Here is a 22,866-nt window from a genome sequence, read left to right as displayed (position 1 = left end):
GAAGTTTAATCAGCTTCGTGGGAAATTATAAATCAATGCCACCGACATGACCAATCACACTATGACAGACGCTCCACTTAGCACCACCTGCAATGTTTAATATTAAATTAATATAAAAATGAACTGGCAGTCTGGCACACGTGGGTGCTCAGTATTTCTCGTGGTTGCTCAAGCTCCGGAGCACCCACGGTATCGGCACCTATGAGGTCGGCAACTGTGGACGTTGTAATTTGGCATGCGGATGAGAGAGTGCTTCAGCATTTCAACCATGATTTCAACACATCAATAACTCTCTTGCACACATATTGCCAGCGTGCCATTGGTTAAGGTGCCGCGTGCCCATGGTGGCACGCGTGCCTAAGGTTGCCGACCCCTGGTCTAGTATTAAGAGAGAGAAACAAGCTACAATGTCAGTTAATAGGGCAATTGTCCAGCTTGTATTTACCTTCACTAAAGTACTTATTTAGCTAAATTGCGTTCGCTAAACCCACCAGACTCCATTTTGGTGATATTGGGAGCCTTTTTAGTGGTATAAATAGTGATTTGTTTTTACTTTCCCTGTGCCCCAAATACTAGCGTTGTAAGCTAATCAGCGGTCTGCGCTAACTTGTTTCAAGCTGCAAACACATTCGATTAGCATAAAAACATGTCAGAGAACGATCGAGTGGGTACACATCTGTTATTAACCCCTAGGTTTGTTTTGCGCCGGAATATTACCTTTGATGTCCACAATCACGTTATCTAGCCTATATTATGTTTAGTTGGTAGTCAGGAGGATCAATCAATTAAATCACCAACATCTGTCAGGAGAGTGACTATATAATGAGAAGGAGAATGGCAGGTGATAATCGTATCCTAGCAAACAATTATAAGCACGGACGCTCGGCTAGTTAAAAAAATTCTGGATTTCAAACAGAGACAGACGTGCCCTTGTAACGCCACTAAATTGCAGCGTTATGTCATAAAACGAAGGGCAGAGAGTTACCAACTCATAAGGAAGTAAGGCAAATCAGACAACAGCACTGTTTTCAATTGCATTACTAAATTTTAAAATGTTGCCATTTCAATATTTATGCAATGTAATCCCTAGACGGGGAGTTATGTTACCAGTGCCATAGGACACAGGATGAACAAATGCATCACGTGGCAAAAGGGGTTCTAACTCCACAGGAAGCCAATGACATATTTGTTGAGTTTCATGCCAGTGCCATAGACCTTTTTCACAGCAGACATGTTGACATGTCATAGTAGGAAAAGCACAGGTGTATTCAAAACCATTAATGATGGCTGCGTTCCACTTAGGAGAGGCCCTGGTATTGTGCATGCTGACTCACTGAAATAGCTTACTGGGACACTAGATGGAACTGGACCATCGTTAAGGTTATCAATTTCAGCTGTGCTTTTCCTGCTATGACAAGTCAACATGTCTGCTGTGAAAAAGGTCCATTGGAGCTCATTGGGCTGGATAAAACCATGCACGCTATCCTGCAACGATATTACTGGGATTGAAGTAGACATCACAAAATTGGGTGAGTGTTTCTGTGAAGCTTATGAAAATATTTAGGCTACATATGTCCAGTGTTGGGCAAGTTACTGAAAATTAGTATTTAGTTACAGTTACTACTTATTTTAAAAGTAATTGAATGAAAAGTAACTTAAGTTACTTCTATGTCTGCTTTTTAAATGTAAATATGAACAGTACTGAACAGTCAAACACAAACATTTATTTTAATCAACAGGGCAACAGGCCTTCAAATCAAGCAGTAGTACAAAAGTCCCTTTTTAATACTTGAAAAGAAATAACTGTCTCAGTCATTTAAGAGTTTTTTTTTTTTTTTAACCACATTTGGCCCAATGAAATAAAAGTGATTGGCCTACAGTGTACCTAGCAAGCAATTTATTCAGCTCTGCCTGGCTTATTGGCTGCACTGCAGTCCGTGTAAAATCTGGCTTTGGTTGTTTGCATGGCTTGGCGCCTTCAGCATCCGTAGGGCAGGGCTCTTTCACTACTAGCTTTGTTGAAGCGTGTTGCTTCAACATGTGCTCATGAGATTTGAATTGCTACTCTTAGATGTGGATAGGTTTTTTGCACCTGCACATAACTGACAACTCACCACTACATTTTTGTCTTTAATTTTGTCAAGCGAAAAGTAATGTCAGTCATATACGGTAGTTAGAATGAACCTTTGCATATACTGTGATAAATACGGTAGTTAAAATGTGCCTGCGCATATACTGTGACCTATACTGTAGCACCCAAAACGTGTGTGTCACTGCTCACTTGTTACTTGCATTGGGAGTTCAGAGTAAAGAAGACTAAATGATAAACTGCCTCCTTCATTATCATTTTACAATGTCCATACCATAGAGAAAGCTCACTCTATCTGCACATCGGCCATGCTGTGGTTTAATGCTCATTGTTCGATTGGTGTATCATTGCGCCACAATAAGGTCCTGCAACGTTAGATCAGAAGCAGCTAAAGTAGGCCTATCTGTCTTCTTGTCTGCAAGCGTTCATTTTTCACAAGAGAGTAATGCAAGTAACTAACTCATTAAAATTTTGGTAATTGTAATTGCGTTACTCCAAACACTGCATATGTCACAAATGTTCTCAATTGTTTTTACTTTGTTAGCTCGCACAGTGTGATGACTGTCAAGAGGAAGGATAAGATGTAAAGGAAAAGATGCAGTACAAACCTATAGAGGTGAATCTGACCTCCATTACATTTAATATTTTGTTTAACATGGAAGTCTTATTTATGTTACTACTTGGTTTGCATTTAAGGTTTCTGAGCCATTTGAGCTTGTTGTAATGGACCTGGTTGGCAAATTAAAATGCTCCAACAAAGGATACATGGATCGAAGTATATCCACTGAAAAGTAAGACGGCTGAAGAAGTTTCAGAGTGCATAATTGACTTCTTTTATAAATACGGTGCACCCAAATGCATTCTCACTGACCAGGGCAAAGAATTTAACAAAGTAAGTCAAATTCTGAGACATTTGATATCACTGTATTCTTGTTCATCACATCACTGGGGGGAAAAAAAACTCCACTGCCAGATCAACCTGGACATGTGTGCCAAGCTTGGCATTGCCAGAAGCCTCTGTGCCCCATAACCCCCACAAACCAATGGCATGGTGGAAAGGCTTAATGGAACCATTCAAGGGTGAGAATCATGTTTTTTACTTATTTCTATATATGATATAACTTTGTCTAATTATGGTGAATAATTGTATTAATTTTCCAATATCAGGGCTTTGAAAAAAAATTGTATAGGGCCACCCAAGCGACTGGGACAAATATTTAAAGCCCACCGTATTTGGTCTATGCACCAAAAAAACAAATCTCGACAAAATACTCCCCATATTACCTCATGTATGGAAGGGATGCCTGTTAAATGGCAGGTATAATGGCAATTTCCTGCAGCATAGAACTACTTTGGCAATTATGGTATCTGCTATAATCTGTACTTGTGTTCATTTATCTCCACCAATGTTACAGATAACTGACGAGGAAGTCAATGCATTGGCTGGAATCGAGGAGGTATTATTAACTTCCAAACTCTCAGATGTCTACCCCAAAGTGGAGCCCAATATATTGGCAGGACAAGAGGGTGTGGAAGAGAAAACATCCTTTGGGCCAGGATGATTGCTTTGTGGTGTGGACCTGGTATTAAGAAAAAAAACATTCGCCAGGAGCAAAGAAGGGGGGGCGGGGGGCAAATTAGAAGGTGATTTATTGGGTCCGTACACAATTGTTAACATTGATAGGAAAAGTGCTGACCTTCAAACAGAAGGTAGAGTATTTGAGAAAATAAACATTGACCAGCACAAAAAATGTGTGGAACCCCAGCCGACAATACCAGCTAAATGGATTGCTGCCTCCACGCCTCCTCCAGCGCTGCAGCCTAGCCCCTTGAGGTGTCTCAGGGTTCCCCAATCCCCCATTTTAACACCGAGTCCACAACCGCGCACCTTGTCCACAAGTCTCCAGTCTCCTGTCTGTTAACCTTCAAATTCACTCACGCCAGAGGAACGTAAGTATGTTTCATTGCAAATGACTTTGTGCAACAACATACTGAAAGCCATCTGCATACATGCAGAACTCTGTCATTTGCATCAAGACTTTGGTGACCTTTTGGAAACTGATGCTACATTCAATTCCAAATTATTCCTTGGTAAATAACCGTCTAATACATTTTGGGCTATTTTGTGCAACTCATGCGTTGAGTCAAAATCCATCAACCCAGCAAACATCCCTATCAACACACCCATGTGGGGCCCATATGGGTTGGATATGGGCTGGTGAGTGGGCCCCATCTGGGCAGCCTAGATGGGGCCCAGTTAGTTTTGGCCGGGGGTTCCATGGTGCCCCCATGTGGGCAAGCCCAGATGGGCTGAAGGTGGGCTTCACATGGGACCTAGCTAAAACCCACATGGGCAACCCAGGTTTCTCCCATCTGGGGCCCACACTAGCTGGGCCCCATATGGGCTGATATGGGTCCCTGCTGGTCTACCCATAAGGGAAATAACCATTATTATGGGCTAACAAATACATTTTTGGGGCTTATTTTACAGTAACACCATACAGTTCTTTAACCCTTGTGTTTTCATATTTTGTGAAGTCATTGAAAATAAGTTATGTTTATGTTCTTGACAGAAAATGAGCCAAGGCCAATGAGTTTGAGTTAGAAGAACTAATAAATGGCATAATTTCTCTTTTAGGAAACACTGAAAATGGGTCCCACAGACCCGAACATCTTGGGTTAAACAAGCTACAATAACAAAGAGACCAGTAATACAATTAATTACATTTTTATTTAAGGAAAATTAAAAACTTGCTTTTCAGCCTTTACTTCGGTGACGAATGTGCGTCATTTTGTAACACGTTATAATGCTTGCTTAGTTGCTAGCGTGGCACGCCCTCATACTCTGCAACTGACTAGCTAGCAGTACTTAATGCGCATGTGCAACTCCCAGCAAAGAGGGAACAGAAGTGTGATGCCTGACTCTGTAGCTAAAAAGAGAGCTCAACACATTGGATGAAAAGAGGAGCTGCAGCAATGTACAGTACAACAAAAATGTGGTGTTTTCTGAAAATTAAACCACATAAACATATTCTGGTACAACCTCTAAATACAATTCTGAACCTGAAAATAAGCATAATATGAGCACTTTAAGTATTGTGGTGCTGCAGGCCTACAAATCCTCTCCTACAGACTAAAGAAAAAAATCTTTGTTTGGTACAGATCCTCGCAAAAATCACACAATCACTTGAATTTCTTTCAATGTTAATAATAATAATAATAAAAAAAAAAAAAAAAAAAAAAAAAGCCTCAGCTCTTCTGTTGTCAAGTTTTCCTGAGCCACAAGGCCTTCAGGTGGCATTACATGGAGTGGGGCAACAATACCAGCCTGTTCACCCGGAACTCCCTCTGAAGGAGCCAACTCCCCAAACAACCCCCTTTCAGTTAGCTCTGAGCAAAGGAGCTCTCTCAACTCCTGCTTCTTAAGACTGGAGGGCACATTCACATTATAAAAGTTCCCCACCAAAAGTAGGTCAGCCTTCTTACACCTATCCAATCTATCAACTTGGGGGCTCGTCTGTTCTTTTTTTTTTCCTTCGGTGTCGTGTTGGCTGAGGTGGACATAACCGTTACCACATCCCAGGATCTACCTTTTTAGTTGATTGCGTTTTCCATTTATTATTCAAGTGAGGTAATAGTCATTGTTATTGTGTGCTTGTATTAGTTGGTGAACCATTTGAATTGGCGCGAAGATACCGGATCGTGCTGGGAATCTTTCAAAAGGGAAAGTCAATGGCACATGCATTCCTAAAATATGGAGTTGACAGAAACCCAATCACCCAAACATCAGCAATAGCTGAGATGGCAATTGGTGCTGCACCAGAGGAATATGAGCAACTGGTTCAACAGCTCAAGGGGAGGAAGCTCATAGACATTGCCAAGCAATGTAAAGAAGCTGTTGAGGCTGAAGCCATTTTGAAAAAAGTACAGCAGTTGGAGTTTCAATCCAATAAAAAAAAAAAAAACTTTGAATAATTTGCCTCATGCAGGCATTTATATTGTCCTAAAGTTATACAGTTCATGTTGGAGTTAATTAATACCCAATCCTAGTAATTGTATAGACGACTGCAATGTTTTCTTCTTCTTTTCTAGTCTTAACGACTACTCAAAGCGTTTTAACATAGTACAGGAACCATTGACACACATTCATACACTCATGCACAACTCTGGGTTCAGTGTCTTGCCCAAGGACACTTCAACATGGGACTGCAGGGCCAGGGATCAAACCACCAACCTTCAGATTGACAGGTGACCCCTCTACCACTGAGCCACAGCCGCCCTATGATTCATTCCTTTTGGAGGCTCTTTCATTTTATCAGAAATCACAAAAGCAAGTGGCTATTTGTAGTGAAATTATTAACATACATTTTACATAAAGAATTGGTTTTTCTTTTAACATGTAGCGTATGGTCTCTTTTTTGGTAGTCCAAAAATAATATTTCCATTTGATTTACCACTGTTGAATGTTAGTGACATTCCATGCATTTATCCATGGCATCATTCTAAAGTTACAAGAAAAAACTGTAAGAAAGTTCTTTCTTGTCGACTCATTAGAGATGACTGTGATGGCGTATACCCATGTTCTATTGGCTTTACCATTTTTGACCACTCTTGGACTTGGATATTGGACTTAAACTTCTTGGAAACCTTCACTTGGACCTTGCCTTCCCTTTTTGCCTGCCAATCTGTGTACCGAACTCTGCCCGTTTATGCCACTTTGGATATCTGACTGAACCCTGCCTGTACTACTGCCTGTGTTTTTGCCTGCCAAACCTGTGTACCGAACTCTGCCTGTTTTTGCCACTTTGAATATTGGACTGAGCCCTGCCTGCTACCTCTGCCGTGTTTTATTTTTTATTTTTGAGTTTATGCTGTATACCTAGTTACTCTGCCTGGCTGCCTATTCCTGCGTTTCTTCATTAATACCTACATAATCTATATAGCTGCCTGAGTCTGCTTTTGGGTCCACAATCTCTTACCTGGCCTCACCGGCCCTGATAGAATGTGTTTGAGTTACTATGTAAAAGCGCTTCGAGTAAAGTGAGAAAGCACTATACTGTAAATGCAGTCAATTGTTTTCCTTTTTATGGGCTCTGTCGAGCTTTGATGTTGGCAATCACTGCGAGGCAATTAAGGCCTATACAGATCAACTTTCTTTTTCGCCTTTCTTGCAATTGTATTCGTTATGAATGCGTTTTTGGAAGTGGCATGTAATGTTTAAGGCTATGGGAGTGATGTTGATCTCATGTTGTAATGTGCTGGTGTATTTTTTATTCATTTGTTGTCCACAAGGGGCCCACTTGGTTAAACCCAGAGAGAAACTCATATCACTAAAGATATAATAAGATATAATATAATAAGATGAATGAGATCATTAAAGAATATCAATAGCTACTTTGCTGTGTCGGACTTTGATTTCAGAACTTTACATCAGTAAGTAACACTGTATTACAAGCCTTTTTTTTAGCAAATTCAGAGGGATATACTGTATTCTATATCTCATATCATATAGGCTACACAATAAGGAGAGACAATGACTGTAAATCATTAAGACCATGCATTCAGACTGCGTCGTGTATTACTATTTTCCTGTGACTCGGTGGTAGCAATTGTGTATTTTGACAATATTTGACTACAAGTTATCGTTACTGTTAAAAAATACTGATCAATCACAATGTGTAGCTTAGTAGGTGGCTGTGTAAAGTAGTAGCGTAGGGAATCTAGTGACAGAGGCAGGCCACAACGGCAGCTGTTCGGTAAGCACAACATACGGAAACCAGTTAGTTTGGAAACCAGCAGGGACCTAACACCGGTTACAGCGTTCACACTTATTACTGGACCAGTTTCAAAGATTGTTGTTCCCATCAGTCACTCACACACAAACATAGGAGAATAGGGTCCAGGGGCCTGTTTCACAAAAGCAGAATATATAAATCCAGGATAACTGATGAAGCGAGGCTTGACCTAGTCTAATCTGTGCTGCCTGGCTTGGTGCGTTTCACGAAGGCCAAGTTAGGCTGAGGAGGAGCGAATAGGTCGAGTCAGGCTGAACTAATTCAGATAGATGCGCGTCCACGGCTTTCCTCAAAAGACCGCGAGGTCGATCACAGATTCACTGATGCCAAAATGGAGAATACGCATTGTACATACTTTATACAGAGAGAGCAGCAGCTTCTTGTGGAAGTATGATGACGTGAAACACATTATTTGTAAAAAAGAAAAGAAACACGGGCGCTGTAATGAAACAGAGAGTGAGAGCGAGGCAGACTATCACGGAACGACTGAATGCGTAATTGTATCCTAAATATATACATTAACTGACCACGGCTCTGAATTGAAGCCGTCGTAATCATTCCATTCAAGAATTAGGCTACTAATCATTTGCACAAATTAAGTTGTAAAAGCTTAAAAGTAAGCAGAAGATAGTTACTTGGGAAATTTATTGATGCGTAAATATCTTTCACTCTGTTTCTTTCTCTCTCTCTCTCTCTCTCTCTAATATAAATGTCCTAAGTCATATTAACTTCTACTGCTCGCTTTTAATGCAAAGTGTGCAACTGTTCGTTTTTGCAAATAAGTGACTCATTGAATGGTTTCAGTTAAGAGCTGTAGTTCATAAATGAATATTTTTAGACTATCATTCAGTCTGTCCGCTATTATCTGCCACACTTTTTATAGCGTTTGTTTTATTTCTTTTATTTCTTTTATAGAGGACGAGTTTCCTTCTCTACATATTATATGCCTTGCTCCCTCATATATATGGACATAGAAAATAAAGACACTGAAGCAATTGGAATCTAAAATCTATAAACTATAAAGATAATTAAGTGATAAATTCCATGCACACTGTTAACATGAATGGAACAGAGTATATTCATCAGTTATTTCCCCCCAGGCAAAATATAAGGTCAAAAACCATTGAGGTGTCCTCTCCCTGTTACCTGAATGTAAAGTAGCCTACAACACTAGATAGTTACTGGTCCAGTGAACTAAGACTATCGTTTGGGAGGATTGTACAATTACGATATGTTCTTAAAATTGTACAATCCTCCCAAATTATAGTCCCAGTTTACTGGACAACACAAATTGTGTGCTAAGAATGCCAAATACAATGTACATGGAAGAGGAACAAACATGATCCTTATTATTAAAGAATTTAAAACAAAATTAATCAACTAAAATAATTCAAGGGCCTTGGTTAACTATAGAAATGTACAGCATTGTATGTATTGCCCTTAGTAATAAGACTTCCTTTAAAACACATTTGAAATGTTATCAGCCTTTTCTAATTATCTCAACAACTGCCATTATATATTTATCAAACTTCTAAAAACAATATGTGAACAGCAGTCTTCATACAGCAATATAACAGTAACAATGACGGTCACATGAATAATTATTTAATGGTCACAACTTCAAATAATAACAGTACTTAAATGAACAGCAATATGCACCTGTTGTATTTTAATCCAGGCTGATAACAAAAGGGTAAAACCACTGCTGGGTGATCAGAAAAGGCTGTTAGCCTGGTCGGGAGCAGGCTACTCATCTTTAAAAAAGAAGGTAAAATACTCTCATTACATCTGTCACATAGTGACAGTAAAATAAGATTAAAAACATCCCCTCCGTGTGTTTTGGGGCGTGCAGCCTTCAGGAAGTTACAGGAAAGGTTTGAGGTGAAACGATATATAACACCAGGTGTGAGTGAATCAGCAGCTGCAGACATTTAGTAATCAGGGTCAACCAATCAAAAGCAGTGTTGGGTCAGTCTATCCCAAATAATAAATGCGGTCAGCAGGGGCCGACGTCCTCAAGAGTCTCCACACAGAAACATACACTACAGCAATGATGAAGGAAATACTGAAGCAAACAAGAAGAAAAGACATCAGTATTTTGTATCGATGTGAAACATATTGGTCGTTTTTTTTTTAGAAAAGAATACACGTTTAGTTAAACTGTTGAGTACGTTTAACATGCACACCAATATTCTGGATTTGATGCAGGTCATGTAAAGAGAATACTCCGGTTGGATATTCAGAATAAGGCCTTTCCAAATATTGCATTTTCTGATTAACCCTCACGTTGTCCCAGGGTAAAGTTTGACCTGTTCTCTAAAGTATTTCTAATATCAGAAATATGGGTTTCTTACACCTAAATTACCCAAAATAACATGGATGCATGCATGTTCTTCGCAGGTACAATTGATGATTACTTTCATTGAATTTTGGGTGTTTTATTCAATTTAATAGCATTTGATGAAAAAAAATTAAATAGTTAGAAAACAGTATTTTGACTAAACTTAGACAAATACCAGTCTGATTCACTCAACATCCTCTGTCAAAATAATTCATAATTTCATTTTTTTTCAACGTAGTAAATTAGGTATATTGTCATATAAATGAGGTTTGTTGACCATGAATTTAAAAAAGTGTTGAGAAAAGTGACAAAAACTTTTCTTTTAAGTGTCAAATGCATTGAAAAAAGTGGCAAAAAGAAAATTCATTTTCAAGTTTTGACCCGGAAGGACAACAAATTCCTGGCTAATGGGAAGACAACACGAAGGTGACGTGTGATATTTCGGTATTATTCTGGTTTTAGAGGCATTGTTTGGCCATGTATACAGCGCATTCAGAATATGCGTCTCAATCGGAGATTTTACCGCAGGTTTATGGGCAGCTCTGTGGTTTCTGTAAACAAACCAACCAGCCAACAGTTTGCAAGTCTGCAGACCCGATAAGAAGGAGAAACACAGCTACTTTTACACATGATCAAAGACTTGGATATCAACAGGTTTTTGGATATGAGCCGCCCTTTTCTAGAAGCTGGTTGAAGGAATGAAAGAAGGACACTGTTTGCACAGTCCAACAAGTCCTCCACCGCTGGAAAAAAAAATCAGCGGCAAAAATGTCGGAAAAAGCAACAGAAATGTTGGGGGGGTATAGCCCCCGAAAATTACACCTATGTTTGTATGCAACAATCAGGCAGATTGCACGTAGGTTTAATTTACTGTGGCTTAATAATATTAAACTTAAAAAAATTTAATAAATGTAATAATCAGTACTTTTAGCGTGTATAGAGCCAGAATATTTCCATATGTAAATGGATGAATTAAACCAGAGTGGTGATTGTTGGAACAGTGGAAAGACGAACCAAGACGGCTTTTACACTTGGAATAATAATCTGAGTCTGTCAGTGGCAAAAACAGCACTTTTAGTAACGTTAAAGCATCAGTAAGCGTCCACTAAAAGTTTTGTTTTTGCTGCTGACAGACTCAGATTATTATTCTAAGTGTCTGACAACATTATGGAAAGGATCCCTACAGAGATAGACCTTTTAGTTAAAGAGTAAGATCCTTTTAGTTTAACATGAAACAGCCCTGAAATCACCATCACCAAACTCCACCAGACTCCATGTAAACAATCAGTACTTTTATCATCGTAAAACACACTTCATTCAAAGTGGACAGAAACTAAATAAAACTACCAAAAGCCGTCTTCGTTCATCTTTCCACTGTTCCAAAAATCACCACTCTGGTTTGGTTGAAATAAACCCTTAATTCATCCATTTACATGTGGAGATATGCTGGCTCTATACACGCTAAAAGTCCTGATTATTAACATGGAGTCTGGTGGGAATATGCCGGGCTCCATACCCGCTAAAATTCCTGATTTACATGGAGTCTGGTGGAGATATGCTGGCTCTATACACGCTAAAAGTCCTGATTATTTACATGGAGTCTGGTGGGTTTGGTGATGGTCATTTTGGGGCTGCTGCATGTTAAACTTAAATGAATGTAGTAGTTAAATGTAGTGTTGCAGTTCACCACTGTGACCATAGGAGGGCAGTAAACAAGCAACTGTTAATGTTAAACTAAAAGTATCTTACTCTTTAAAAGGGGTGATAGAATGATTATATAGAGCATTTCACACTGTTCCTTATGGTCTCCTAATTGGATATGTAACATTGGTTGGGCTGAAAATGGCCTGGTTGATATTGTTTTGGGCCTTATGCATCCCTGTGTTTTGGCCCTATTTGTAACAAGAGCTTTTCTTCCAAATATGGTATGCTCGTGAATATTTAGATGAGCTGCGCGCTGATTGGTTGAGCGAATTGCCATAGGCAGACATTAGAGATGCGCGCTGATTGGTTGAGCGAATCCCCAATACACACACATTAGAGAAGCGACAGAATCTCATATTCCAGACACTGCAATGTTTCATTACCAAATTCACTTCTGAGACTTTTATGTGATAAATCAACTATATAAAGCTCAAATATGGGCCGTTTTACGAAAATGTATGGCTAATTGCAAATATGGTAAGACTGTGTGTCGGACTTCAGCAGCGGTGCTGCTGCCTCGCCGCCCGGGCCAGCCTTCCTTCAGACCCCGGCCTGCTGTCAGCTCCGTTACGGCTGGCAGACCTGACAGAGCTCCAGGGCCTGTAACTCCCCTCTTCCTGCTAGCTAAATGGCCCGTTGTGTGATAGTGAGAGCGCGGTGAGCGAGCTTGTTACACCAGCAATCTCTTACCACATGTTACACACAATGTCACGCCACTTAGCTATACAACATATACCTAAATGTCTTATAAAGCTTACAACGGTGTCCGATTTAAAGTTTAATATTTGTGAAGTTTAGCTAGGTGTTTCGTTAGTTGGGACTGTCCCTTCAATCCTATCTATGTGTAGCTACAAATCACGGATAGTTAGCTTCATTTTTGGTTGTAATTCGAGTATATTTACAGTTTGAATTTCGTCACGCCACTTACATATCTAACTAAATGTTTTATAAACCTAACAACTGTGTCTGATTTCAAGTTAATGAATTTTTGTGAATTCCAGAGGAATTCTAAGAAGAGGCTAGCTATAGCTAGCCTCCTCTAGCTATAGCTCCATCCAGCCGCAGGCTCTATCAATGAGACTCGCGGACAAGAGGCGTGTATTTCACCGATCGTTTGTTTAAATAACTCAACACATTATAATTACACACATAAGATCAACTGGAACCTGTGGTAAGAGATTGCTGGCATAACAAGCTTGCTGACCACTCACACACACCTGGCATTAGGAAGAGGGGAACTGCAGGCCCTGGAGCTCTGTCAGAGCACCAGCGTTTAGTAGTCCATTTGCCAAAAACCTGGGACTTTGCGTGGGTATGGAGTGCTGTGGGCTGCCAGTCGTAACGGAGCTCAATCGAGCTCAGAGCAGGCCGGGGTCTGTGAAGGAAGGCAGGCTGGGCGGCGAGGCAGCAACACAGGCAGCACCGGCGCTGAACTCCGACACACAGTCGGACAAAATTTGCAATTAGCCATCCATTTTTGTAAAACGGCCCATATTTCAGCTTTACATAGTTGATTTCTCGCATAAAAAAGTTTCAGAAGTGAATTTTGTAATGGAATAGCAGAGATCTGCGCAACCTAGATTCGGAAGACTACCTGATCTCAGGTCAGTTGTGTAGCCTATGTAAATATTGGGGCGTGACCGTTCTCTTAATACACCCATGGGCTGACAAAGGTTCTGGTTTTTGGGAGGTTGACGTCAACTTCAAGCTTTGTTGGGATTTGCCCGTTTTCAGCGGCAGTTTCAAAATATGAGATTTTCATAGTAAAGGGGTGTCAATGGGACTTTGAGCTTCTATGTATGTCCTATTTACCCACCAAACTGTCGTTATTAAACTATGACAGGGTAAAATCGGTTTTGCATTCTATCAACCCTTTAACAAAAAGGTCTATTTCTGTAGGGATCCTTTCCATAATGTCGTCAGACACTAAGAATAATAAGGTTCAGGTTGAAAAAAACAACGATAACCTTTTAACTTTTAAAAAGCACATTGGGTTCCATAGTTTTGTTCCACTCACAGTAGATTAATTTGTCAACATTTTGTATTTAAGAAATAAATCTGACCATGTTGTTAAAGTTCAGAATTTTTTCTTTCAGACCTGAGTGATTATATGAAGTATACACACAGTTATTAAATGAATAAACCTACACAGATCCAAATATATTTAAAGAAACTAATGTCAAGAAAAAAAAAAAAAAAAAAACTTTAATCAAATTAACCCTTATGTTGTCTGTCGACCATGAAACTTTGTTTTTCTGGGTCAAGATTTAAAATCCAAACTTTTTTTCCAACATTTTGGTCTTTTGACACTTTTGTCGCTTCTCCTGATGTTTGTCACTTTGTCGTTTTTGTCACTTCTTTCAAAAAACTTTGTCACTATTTACAAAGTTTTTATTGATTTTTGCTGCACTTTGACGTTTTAGTTTTCACTTTTAAATGTTAATTTATATTTTCTCTTTTTTCAAATTCTATGAAATTGAAAGAAAACCCAAATTCAATAAAAGTAGTGAACGGATCATTTATTTTACTTGTGGAGAGCGTTGTAGCGAACCATCCACGTTCCTTTCTTTTGGCAATTTGGTTGAAAGAAACCCCAAATGTAATCATTTATAACATTTGAAGTAAAGAATTGATAAAAGAACGTTGAAAAAAGTGACAAAAATGTCAAAAGCGCATCAAAAAAAAAAACATTCTACAAAGAACTCCGGAAAAGTGACAAAACATCGGAAAAATGACAAATTACAGAAAAAGCTTCAAAAACATGGTAAAAACAAGACACTGGGAAAAGCGTCTTACGGTTTAAATTTTTAATTTGCATGGCCGATGGGGAAGACAACACAAGGGTTAAATGTGCAGGGAAGAATAGAAAAAGAAATCAGGTCTGAAGAGTTCTGCGATGCTTCATATTTCATTTGATGCACACCTGTACCTTGACGGCAGATGTGGCACTGTCTGACATGGTGGCTCGGATGGTAACTTGTTCAACTTTGTGATTAAGACTTTGGGAGTCTTTAGCTTTACCTCTGACAAACCCTGACTGTGGGTAAGTGATTTTACACATCTCTTCAAAAAGGCTGCGATCACACTTTCTATTATTGTCGAAGACTCCCACTGCATACGTGTTAGAGTTCATGATGTAGTAAAAAGGGACAAAGAACCTGACGGCCAAGGAATTCCTCTTTGGACTCATTGTGGATATCGTAAGTGAAGACTCCAACAGCTCTACGTGCCGAGAAAGAAGTATTGTTGAACTGAGCTGTGCCAGATTCAGACAGGCCAAGTGTTGGAATTTTACAGAATCCACTTTTAGTGTACACCCTGGTGACACAAGAAGAAAAAGAACCTCAGAGTTAGTCACTGAAACACTTTGACATGTTCCAGCTAGAACATCTAGAGATAAGTCTAGGACATGTTTAACCTAGCTGATGCTGCGATCCAGACAATTTTTAGCCCGTAAGTTAAGACTTCAAGTCACGACTCACGACTTGGTAGCATTCCAGGCAAAGTCACGACAAAGTTAGCTAGTGGCTACCTACCGTTGACGTTAGCTATCGGCTACCTAACACTGACGTTAGCTAGCTCTAGCTGATACTAGCGATTTCTAATCTGCGACATATTTTGGGCTTCATTTAATTAACATAACCTGTAGTAGTACACAATCGTATGTGTATTGTTTTGATTACAATGTGCAGAATTACTTTACGTTGCCTATTTATGTCTATTTATTTCCATTTCTCACTGTTAATCACCAGCGTCTGTACAGCATCAACAGGGGTCCCCTTTGTTGTTGGTGTGTGTGATGTCAAAAACTGTAACTGGGTGTACAACCATCTGGTACGAGTTCACAGGTAGTAAGTAACGGGTTTGACTGGCATTCCAGGGCACTTTCATGGGTAGAAGGTTGTGAAAACAAGGGTTACGGGTTGCCTGGAACGCAGCATTAGCACAAAGACTGGACCAGCGGGGGGAGTGTTAGCTTAGCTTTACTAAAAGAGAAAATATATGTCTGTTAGCAGCTCCAAAGCTCCCAATTCTCATGAAGGGGTGTGAGAAATATCGTACGGAAATTTACACACAATTCTTTTGATATTCTACGAAATTAGGTGGCCGGTCACATGTCAGTTTAGTTTAGCTTCTTTACGTTAAATTTAGCTGGGAAAAAAGGTGATTGTGAGTGGGGTACAGAGCACCGTGCAGTGAAACTACACCGGGCGTGTATAGCTGCGTAGCGCAACTATTTTCATTTCGGCGCCCATGTTATCCAATCTGTCCGTTCATACCGGGTGCAGAGCGTACGCATCGGCCCACACACTGCAGCGATTATTTCGGCGTCTCCTCTATTTTCTTGCTTAGCCAACAAAAAGTGAGCGTCATGCAGCGACGCCAGTTAAGTTTAGACACCAAAACGACTAGATAAGATTCACAGAAAAACAAATCATGTATGGATACAAACATGCCCTAGATATGATAGGGCCTATTTAACCTATTTCCTGGGAGGAAGTGGTTTGCAGCAAACACGCGAGCTGTCCCCAGCGCCCCGACCACGCTAAACGCAAGCAGCATGAAACAGCAGCAGTCAATGTGGTCCATTACTGTAAAACAAAAAAAACTGCCTTTCCAGGTGAAGTAAGGTCAGCATTTGCCATTTCTAAGCAGAAAGGCCTGAAGGAACTTTATCAGAAGCAGATGGTAAGAAGGGCTGACTCTATCCTGTCACATAGATCATATCCCTTACAGGCTGAAATTCACATGTTGCCATCTGGATCACGCTTTAAACTCCTAAAAAATAAGATAACTTATTGACTTACTATTTGATGGTTTACTTTTTTTTTATTGGTTTTTAACTATGCCTGCAAGGTAGGCAATCTCTGTATGGTGTGTGATTTAGTGTGATTTGTAGTATACTCTCTACTGCACAAATTGCCCCATTGGGGGACAAATAAAGTAACTTGAAATTTAACTTGAATTACAGAGTTTTAATTTTCAGAGATATATGTAAGATTGTTTCATGAGAACAGCCTGATCTTGTAAGTAAAAGACACACATTGGTTAAAAGTTAAATATATACTCACTGTGGGTTACACAGGGTGAATTCAGAGCACTTATTCTCGATCTCAATGGTGCACTCACAATAGGTTAAACCTTTACTCGCCATGATATCTTCAACCTGTACAGGGAGAAAGAGGGTGAGGGTGATTTGGTATTGATTAAGATGTCTATATTAGGTCATATAGGCAGACATCTGGAGCCTGCTGTCACGTTCATGTGTGGAAAGGAAAGTTTGAGCCCTTCCTCAGCTTTTTTTTAAGTCTAATAGAAGCACATCTGTTCTGCAGACACACGGTGGAGGTTTCTGAAGATGCCAGACAGAAACAGACACAAACACTCACACAGAAGAAAACACACACAAACCGACACACAGAATTACGCAGAAACAGACACAAACACACACAGATACACGTACACACACAAAGACATGCAAACAGACATACAAGTCCAGTTTAGACACCAAAACAACTAGATAAGATTAGTAAAAAACAAATTGTGGTTTGGATTAAAACACTCCCTAGACATGAACACCTAGTTCCTGGGAGGAAGTGGTTCACGGCGAACATGCGAGCCGTCCCCAGTGCCCCGACCGCGCTAAACACAAGCAGCATGAAACGGCTTTTAAACAGCCGAAGTCAATGTGGTCCATTTCTCTAAAACAAAAAACCTCCCTTTCCAGGTGAATCAGTCAGCAGCTGCATCACAGGTTCTAAGCAGAAAGGTCTGGAGGAACTTTATCAGAAGCAGATGGTAAGAAGGGCTGAATCTATCCTGTCACATAGTTCTCATCCCCTACAGGCTGAATCTATCCTGTCACATAGTTCTCATCCCTTACAGGCTGAAGTTCAGATGTTGCCCTCTGGATCGGACTTTAAACTCCCAAAACTAAGAACCAACAGAACACTCTTTTGTACCCGCAGCCATTCTACTTCTTAATTCTATAAAGAATGCATAGATAACTTATTGACTTACTATTTATTGATTGTTTACAGTTTTTAAATATGCCTGCAAGGTAGGCAATCTCTGTATTGTGTGTGTGATTTGTACTGCCGAAATAGCAAAATGGAGCCGTATACTCAGGAAGCAAGAAAAAAATACAAGCAACATGGACAAGGAACGGGAAGGTGTACATCCAACTAAATGGAGAAGATCAACACAGGCCAACTATAATAAGAAATCTGCAAGAATTGGACAGCTACAAGTGATGGTCCACTTCAGCAGGTATGTGGAAACTCTGAAGCTGAAAAGTTCGGGCAAAATTGGAGAGAGACAGACAAATGTGTGCTATGTCATTGGAAATTGCAACAAAAGAAGTTTACATGGCGGCACAAGGAGCTGATGTGAATACTGTTACTTCTTACACACAAGATAAAGGACCTTGTATTGTTATGGATGAACATGTTAAAAAATTGAGGAATATAATGACATGTCTGATCGTGTTGAATCAAAGAGGTATGATTTTGATAATGAAATTGATCCGGATATGCATTATAGCAACCTTGACAAATTGTAATTACACAGAACAAGAATTCAACAAGAATGTGGAAATGGATGGTGCTCTGTCCGTTATACATTTTAATAGCAGAAGTCCATGTAAAAATTACTCTGCTATCAAAGAATTTCTTAAGTCCTTTACGAAATTTACTATAATAGCTATATCAGAGACTTGGCTTGATGTTGGCAAAGTGGGTGAGTTGTATACCACCAACAGGAATGACAAAAAGGGCAGAGGAGTTGCTTTGTACATAGATCAATCATTAAGAAGCAAAATTGTAAAAAATGTTTCATACAGCATAGACAATGTTCTGGATTGTTTAACAGTGGAAATTGAAGTAGAACGCAGCAGAAACATAATTATTAGCTGTGTGTACAGACCGCCAGGAACAAGGTTGACTACATTCAATGAAAAAATTGCAGATTTGCTTAACAACATGATCACTGATACAAATTGTGTGTGGAGACTTCGACATTGATTTACTTAATCAACGAGTTTTTAAAAAGGTACTTCTGAGTTTATAAATATAATGTACAGCAATCATTTATGTCCACTCATTGACAAGCCAAGCAGAATCACAGCAGAAACAGCAACACTAATAGACCATATTTTACTAATGGAATTGAGGATAAAGTTGTTGGGGGGCTATTTATTAGGGATGTTAGTGATCATTTGCCAGTATTTGCAATATTTTCAAATTTTACACAAAAAATCCCGTAGTATTAATAAATTTATAAGAAGTTGCATGGCAAAAAATATTGAAGAATTGATAAAGGATCTTAGTAACCAGAACTGGTGTGATGTTACGTTGAAAATGAGGCATATGATACTTTCTTGTATAGATTTATTGAGTTGTATAATATTAATTGCCCCATTAAGATGATTCAAAATCAAGAATCCAAATCTGCAAAAAAGCCGTGGATAACCAAAGGCATTGAAAATGCATGCAAAAATAAAGAACACTATATGCGAAATTTGTTAAAGAGAACCATTGACTTGGAAGAAAAACACAAAAAATATAAAACAAATTGGTAGGCATTATCCGAAATAGTAAAAAGCAATATTTTTATGTGTCTGACATTACCAAAAACGAAATACTGGAGATTGTGAATGGCTTTAAAAATAAAAAGGTCAATGGATTGGACTGACAGATATGAAACTAGTTAAAAATATAATCTACTCAATACTAGAACCCCTGACTCATATCTTTAATTTGTCCTTTAAATCTGGTGCGTTTCCAGATCAGATGAAAATTGCAAAAATCATTCCAATTTATAAGAGTGGTGACAGTCATTTATATTCAAATTCTAGACCAATTTCATTATCATCCCAATTTTCTAAAGTACTGGAAAAACCTTCTCTGAAGAGGCTTGATAGCTTCATAGAAAAAGTCAAGATATTAAGTGACGATCAATACGGATTTAGGAGCGGCCGATCGACTTCCATGGCAGTTATTAAATTAGTTTATTATATAGCATCTGCATTAGATAAAAAGTTTTACTTTGGGTGTTTTTGTTGATCTAAAAAAAGTCTTTGATACCATAGATCATAAGTTGTTAATGAACAAACTAGAGCAGTATGGCTTTAGAGGCCGTGCTTACTCATGGTTAGAAAGTTATCTTGATAACAGATACCAGTATGTACATTTTAAAGATCAGCATTCAGAAATGTGTAAAGTAACTTGTGGGGTGCCCCAGGGGTCCTTGATTGGTCCAAAGTTGTTTATTTTATATATTAACGATATCTGTAAGGTATCCGATTTGTTAAAATGTGTTTTATTCGCAGATGACACAACATTGTATGTATCTGGGGAAAATCTTCAACTAATTGCCGATGTGACCAGAGAACTATCCAGAATCAAGAGATGGTTTGATCAAAATAAACCATCCTTTAATCTAAGTAAAACCAAATGTATTATATTTAGTAATCGACAAATTAAAACTAGCATGATCTTAAAGATGGAGGTGGAACTAAAAAGGTGAATGAAAATAAATTTCTTGGAATAATATTAGACCACAAATTATTCTGCAAACCCCACATCACTTATGTTCAATCAAAAATGTCCAAAACAACAGCTATATTACATAAAACCAAGTATTTTTTAAACAAGCCATCTCTGTATATTCTGTATTGTTCCATACTTTTCTTATTGTGTTGAAATATGGGGGCACGCCTACACCACAAATATAAAACCTATTTTTATTTTACAAAAAAAGCCATAAGGATAGCCAATCATTCACAGTATAATGAACCGACAAACTCAATATTTTGCAAATTTAAAGCAATAAAACTTTCAGATCTTGTCAGTCTGAATACTGCGGTCTATGTTTAAAGTCTATATGAAAATTTTGCCTGAAAACAAATTATGTTTGTTTAAAAAACGGGAACAGAAATATAACCTAAGAGGAGAGAATATGTTTAAAAAACAAATTGTTAGAACAAATTTTAAAATGAATGAGATTTCGGTAAAAGGGGTTGACTTGTGGAATGGTCTCACCGATGATCTTAAGAGGAGCAATTCCATTCATTACTTCAAAAAACAGTTTAAGACAAATCTTTTGTGATTAAGTGCATATGTCTATACACACACATACACACACGTATGTGTGTATAAATACACATTTACGCATGTATATTGTTTATGTTTAAATTCGGATGGGTAGATGTTTTGTAAAACAGGGTAGGCGTAATAAGCCATGGCTTCAGCCTACACCTTTTCGGTTACCACCCTTGTTTCTAATGAATTTGCTGTGCATATATTAAGTTCTATGTTCAGTAACCGAATAAACTTTCATCCATACTATACTATCTACCGCACAACAAATTGCCCCATTGTGGGACAAAAAGTAACTTGAACTTTAAATTGAATTACAGAGCTTTCATTTTCAGAGATATATGTAAGAGTGCTTCATGAGAACAGCCTGATCTTTTAAGTAAAAGACACACCGATGGTACAAAGTTAAATATATACTCACTGTGGTGAACTCCGAGCACTTATTCTCAATGGTGCACTCACGATAGGTTAAACCTTTACTCGCCATGATGTCTTCAACCTGTACAGGGAGAAAGAGGATGAGGGTGATTTGGTATTGATTAAGATGTCTATATTATGTCATATAGGCAGACATCTGGAGCCTGCTGTTATGTTCATGTGTGGAAAGGAAAGTTTGAGCCCTTCCTCAGCTTTTTAATTCTAATAGAAGCACATCTGTTCAATGATGGCAAGCTCTTGTTGAGTGAAGAGCTGTTCCCTTCCACCTTGAAGAAGTCGTCCAATCATTCTGTAGAAAATGCCAACAACAAGAGGTCATTGGTTAGGTTCTTTTTCACATACTGTACTTTCACTGTCCACCAGAGTAGCCCCGATGTCATCTGATACACGTCTCCGCACTGGTCCTTGTCTTTGTCCTCTTCCACATTCGACTCCTCTCTCTCTTTGTCCTCCTCTTACTCTGACTCTCATTGCCTCTGTGCTTGCAAAGTTCTCAAAATGGCTTCCCTGAGGCGTATTGGTAGTGCTAAGGCTCAGACCTATTGGTGTTCGGTTTTCTGTGCAAGTGTTATGCAAGTGCCTACAATTGCCAGATGAGTTTTGCATGTTGAACAGAGTGTTTTCCCAATGATAACAGGAGATTTCGTTTTTGAACAAAGTGTCTAATGTAAGAAAACGTGTGTAGTGTTCCTGCTCCGTTCCACATCCAGAAGTCCGGGACCAGGAATTCCGGGGTGCTGCTCTGCTTCTGTCAGTAAGGAAATAATATAATCAATTGCAGCCCGGTCCTTGTCCAGCAACTTCAAAACAGTGTCAGGTGATAAAAGTGACGACTTTCCTTTTATACACTTCGTGTAGGCCCATCAACAATATTGCGCCTCCACTGCTCTGCCGTCAGCTGCTGGATCTGGCACCTTCACAGAAATTGACATCTACTAACGGCTCGAGCTCAAATGCCAAAACAAGCTAAACGTGTATCAGTGCGGGATAACAAGGACCACTTCCCTTCAATTGGAGTTTTGCGAGCGTTGACATTGCAGAGTCTAGGGATCGGCTCCAGCAGGGCACAGGAAATCCAGCCAGCAGTGACTCAGAGAGAACAGAAACTCAGCAAGCCGATCCGCTGCTACTCCATACAGCACGTCCATCCATCCAGCGCTTTCCCTGGTAAGAGATCTAGCTTCCTTTTATTGGGAGTGGTCTGATCAGCTGGCAAATCAGAGCTGATGAACGGGGTTCTACAGGTGTGTCAATTAGTGTCTATTGTTGCAGGTTGTGAGAGAGAGAGGAAAATAAATAGTCCACAGCACATATAGCGTAAAACCACAGCAAACAATATAAGAAAATCACAGCAAACAATATACGAAAACCACAGCAAACAATAGGAAAACCACAGCGAAC

This window comes from Perca flavescens, chromosome 15 (genome assembly GCF_004354835.1).
Source record: "Perca flavescens isolate YP-PL-M2 chromosome 15, PFLA_1.0, whole genome shotgun sequence".
In the NCBI taxonomy this organism is placed as follows: Eukaryota; Metazoa; Chordata; class Actinopteri; order Perciformes; family Percidae; genus Perca; species Perca flavescens.
This window is presented reverse-complemented; position numbering follows the sequence as displayed.